The sequence below is a fragment of the Pseudorasbora parva genome, chromosome 4 (assembly GCF_024679245.1).
Source record: "Pseudorasbora parva isolate DD20220531a chromosome 4, ASM2467924v1, whole genome shotgun sequence".
Classification (NCBI taxonomy): domain Eukaryota; kingdom Metazoa; phylum Chordata; class Actinopteri; order Cypriniformes; family Gobionidae; genus Pseudorasbora; species Pseudorasbora parva.
Window position 1 is genome coordinate 5,787,558 of NC_090175.1, and position 5,231 is coordinate 5,792,788.

The 5,231-nt window shown below is 37.7% G+C and overlaps 1 long non-coding RNA gene across 1 annotated transcript; it reads right to left on the minus strand.

Moving 5' to 3' along the window:
- Positions 1 to 466: 466 nt before the first annotated feature.
- LOC137072743 (uncharacterized) lies at positions 467 to 4,980 on the minus strand. Its single transcript, XR_010904671.1, has 4 exons — positions 4,282 to 4,980; positions 1,275 to 2,472; positions 1,123 to 1,200; positions 467 to 975 (listed from the first exon to the last, which is right to left on the minus strand). It is a non-coding gene; the product is annotated as an uncharacterized lncRNA (long non-coding RNA).
- Between the last annotated feature and the right edge of the window lie 251 nt (positions 4,981 to 5,231).

Below are 5,231 nucleotides of genomic sequence, written 5' to 3' on the forward strand. Positions count from 1 at the left end.
TGGAGATGTGACCTCTGGTGGAAGTTTGAGGGATTGATTTGAGGGATGGGTGATACCACACCTTTTTAATTTGATATGATACTCATAGCAATACTTTTTGTTACAATTTTAACAATGCCAATGTTCAACAAATCATTACACATCCACATACTGGCCAGTAATAACACATGTATTGCAAAAGCAAATATAAGCACATTTAAATAAAAATATACACCAAGATGTATTATGAAAAATAATATGATTTTTTATTAGAAATATTAAAAAATAACAATATATTTCCTATAACATGAATATGAATAAAGTAAAATAAAATACCAGCAACATAAACATGCATATTTCCACTTCCTTTCTTAAGATTTCTTAATTTCCCTAAACAGGCAAAGTTCACTCTCTACATATTTAACTATTTAGGCTTCAGAGTGATGAGGATATGAGCATTTTGTGTGTTTGTGTGTGTGTGTGTGTGTGTGTGTGTGTGTGTGTGTGTGTGTGTGTGTGTGTGTGTGTGTGTGTGTGTGTGTGTGTGTGTCATGGTCATGTGACACGGGCCAGCTGAATCAGGGGTGTTTTGGAGAAAGTACTGAAAACATGTTAGTGATGCAGAAACTCATGTTTTGTAATTAGTATAATTTGAATATTGATATTGTTAGTGGATGTTAGAGGAATCAATACCAAATAAGACATTTGTGAGTGTTTATATATCAAAACTGCAGTATTGATGTGCCTATAAGGTTTGAACAAGCAAATATGAGACGTCAGATGTACATTTAAAGGTGAAGTTACAAGAACACAGACGATATAATAACTGAAGCTGATAATATTGAGCACTTTGAGCAAAAAAACATTATGTTTTCTATTGTGAATGTGCACAGTAGGTCACCAGCATTTAACTGTCAATCATCAGTGGCTCCGCCCACAGAGCTCAGGATTGGTCCCTTTGTGCTCCGCCTCTTACTGCAGCCTCTTCCTGTTGATCTGAACACACAATAAGATGAAGAAAGACTGACTGAAGTTCATCAACAACATTATAAACCCTTTCACAAGAATCATAAAGCAATCACACTAGTACTGAAGAGAGTTTTATTGATTATATTGAGAAGAGCTGCAGGTTCTGACACTTACTGATGGATTCTCATATTCAGAAAAGCTCTGAGGATCAAGAGTCGTGCAGGAGTCTTCAGGAGGTCTGGGATCAACGGTCTGTGTGAAAGAGAGCGAGAGATCGGTCATGTGATCATCTGTGATGGAGGATCTGACGCTGGCGTCTCACTTACTGTGAGTGTGTCGTACAGGTCAGAGGTCGTGGACTTGAGCTCAAGAGCTGTATATGTGTCTTCAGTGGGGCCAGAGGTCTACAGGAGAGACAGAAGGACTTACACCACAAAATATCACAACAATAAATATGTAATATAAAAAATATGGTCAGTGATATATTTTGGAATATACACATTTTTATGGAAACACTATAAAAAATACTGGAGCAAATATCCCTGAGGATGTTTAGAGTAAAGGGCTTTTTCATGGTGCGCTGTACACATCTTGGCTTCTTACTGCCTCTCATGTGTACAGATGCTTTTCCATTCAACAGAAGCGATAAAGTGCACAGAAGCGCAAGCGTCGAACAATGGAGAAAACATCAGACCATGTTTAAATCAAAGATACATGATTGTACGTGAATGAAGTAATCTCTGATTGGTCAATGACATTGGCGGCCATGTCTCTTGTACAAAACCCTGAATGGCTTGAGTCATCATAAATTGGACAGGAAATTATCATTTACTTAACCAGATTTATCCTTTTCCCAGACTGTGATGATGCATTTTAACGCTCAGCAATATCGTAAATCCTCCAACGTTTTTTATATTTTCATTTTGTTTTTAATTTATGTACATTTATAACACTAATAGTTTGTATTATATTACTTTTGCATCAACTTACCGCTGCTGTGAGGGAGTTTCTAATACCACGTCTGTGGGAGTGATGGTAAAAATAACATATTTCTCTATTTTCACTGCTGTTCTTACTCTATTTTTTCCCTCTTTTTCAAAGGTGTGAAAACATTATTGCTGTGTTTTTCTTTTGCTATTTGAGCAAATGAGGACATTATATGTAATGTATTCTCTCATTTACCACTATTAAAGTTAACCCAACTATGATGACGTCCACTCTGAGAAACCCGGAAATGTGAAAAGGGTCTATTGGCTACATTGACTAAAATCTTGCCAAGGCCATTCACAACTGCCCACTAAAATCAGTCTATGCAGGTTTGCATCCTGATTTTTTATATGATATTATTATATTAAACTGGTTACTGCTGGATTGAGACGGTTGGAATCCCGTAAGTCTGTAGAGTTACAGTCAGAAACACAGACAATGGCTGACCGATTCATTTTCTGCTTCTGTAAAGTCATGTTTAGATGATTTACCCATTTCATTCGGTGATCTTCAGTGTTAAAACTCCTTCGTTTCCTCCTGTTATAATGAAAGACATTAACAACAAATGGAAGAATGTATTAAATCAAGAGAAAATATGAATGCTGTTTTTAAAAGATTACTAATAATCAAACACATGTGTAAGGAAGCTTGTGTGTAGCTAATTTAAATTTGCAATGCAATATGTAAAATGGCAATGCATTTCAGAATTTACATTTACATGTTCCAAAGCATGCTTGCAACATTTGGAGCAAAATTATAATTTAAATTGAATAATATTTACATTTGCCATTTCCTTCACCAGTTTTAACATAAAATTTAAACATATATGTTTAATATACAGTCCCTGACAAAAGTCTTGTCGCTTGTGTACAAATTGACCTAAAGTGCCGCTGAAATATATTTCTAATCAAGATTTTTTTACAAGAAATGGCTCATTTTAATCCCACTTTTGTGATAATGTTTCAGTGAAAAACTAAACTTTCAAAAAGTATTCTAATATTCACAGCTTGGTAAAGCCCATTGAGTCAATTTTTTCTTCAAAAGATTTGAAGAGACTGGAGACGTTTTTGACAAGCCCAGGTCATGCAGACCCCGCAAGACAACTGCTCGAGAGGACCGTTTGTTGGCTTGAAAATCCAAGGCCAGCCCATTTTCCACTGCAGCAGAGCTCCACGAGACATGGTCACCTGAAGTCCCTGTGTCAACCAGAACAGTTTGTCGGATTCTGTCTCGAAATGGCCTCCATGGTCGAATCAGTGCCCAGAAGCCAGCACTAAACAAAAGACAATTGAAAAACCATGTGGCATTTGCCAAGGCCCACAGTCTGCTAAAAGGATGGACGCTGGAAAAGTGGCAGAAGGTGGATTTTTCAGATGAATCTTCTGTTGAATTACACCACAGTCGCCGCAAATATTGCAGGAGACCTACTGGAGCCAGAATGGATCCGAGATTCACCCAGAAAACAGTGAAGTTTAGTGGCGGAAAAATCATGGTCTGGGGTTACATCCAGTATGGGGCTGTGCGAGAGATCTGCAGGGTGGAAGGCAACATCAATAGTCTAAAATACCAAGAAATCTTAGCTACCTCTTATTCCCAACCATAAAAGAGGCCAAATTCTGCAGCAGGACGGTGCTCCATCGCATACTTCCATCTCCACATCAAAGTTCCTCAAGGCGAAGAAGATCAAGATGCTCCAGGATTGGCCAGCCCAGTCACCAGACATGAACATCATTGAGCATATGTGGGGTAGGATGAAAGAGGACGCATGGAAGACGAAACCAAAGAATATTGATGAACTCTGGGAGGCATGCAAGATTGCTTTCTTAGCTATTCCTGATGACTTCATCAATAAATTGTATGAATCCTTGCCAAACCGCATGGATGCAGTCCTTCAAGCTCATGGAAGTCATACAAGATATTAAATTTGGATCTCACAGCACCACAACTTAATTTGCTGACATATTTTTGTATTTGCAGTAAATTTGTTCCATTTCTGTATAGCCGACAAAACTTTTGTCTTGCCAAAATTTGACCTTTCTGTCTTGATTAAATGATAAATATTTTCTCTATGAAAATTATTTATTTCAGTGCATTAAACATCATTTGGGAGGGTTTTAGCTTTTCATATGAGCGGTTTCTAACACCAATTAATTAATTAAAAGTCAGGTTAATATCAGGTATTTCTAGAAAATAGATAAGTGACAAGACTTTTGTCAGGGACTGTATTAAAATGAAAATGTATTACATAAATGATTTGATGTGTTTAACATGTTCAAGTAAAAATTGCAGCAAAATGATAATAATAATAATCTAAACGTTATTTTTCTGAATTGCATTTACACTCACACTTAAGATACTTGCGATTGCATTTGCATTATATGTCCCACAATGAGCGTAGCAAAATTCAATGTGGAATTGAAAATGTAATCTGAGCCAATCAAGTCTCCGCCCTGTCAGTCACCGCATCAACGGCGGGGCCAGGTGCTGGAAACATCTCAACATGGCGGCATCGGAGCTATTACAGATTACAGTGAGGCATCTACCACCAGATGAAGTGGAGCAAGAGCAGAGAAATGATCATGTGCGTCTGTCAGGGACTGTTCTATTAGACCAGTACGTTATTAGCCACAGATATTTATGGTCAGAACGCCTTGCAGAGAACGCGCCTGGCGCTCGTGCACTTTAACACACAGCTGACATGTTTATCTGTTGTGGTTTATTCACATTGTGTGCACGAAATAGACACTGCCTTCCTGCACTTTACAGTACTGGGATGTTCATTGTTTGACACGTCTCTGTCGCTTTCGATCTCTCTCAAGCTGGCACAGCCGTCAGCGCTGTTGCTCGATAGAGATGATGGCTTTGAAAAAGCCTGATATTTTGTTATAACATCCGTTTCTGCCACCTATCTTTGTGCTCAGACTCTGAGGTTTTTTCCACAGTAACTTTGCTGTGGTCCGTCTCATTTTATTACATCAACAGAAAACAAAAGATGTGATAGGCTTCTCATCACATAATGGTCGCCAATGGCGATCTCAGCAAAAATATCACACGCAACCGTCGCAGTCTGAAGCCCCGAAATGTAAATTATATTATTCAATTTGAATTATCATTTTGCTCCAAATGTTACACACATGGTATGGAAAATGAAAATGTAAATATTGAAATGCATTGCCATTTTGCATATTGCATTGCAAACTAAAATTTGCTACACAAAAGCTTCCATACAAATGAGCCATTATCTTCTACTTTAGACCAAAGCTAAACTTGTACAAGCAAGTACATTTTTATTTTAC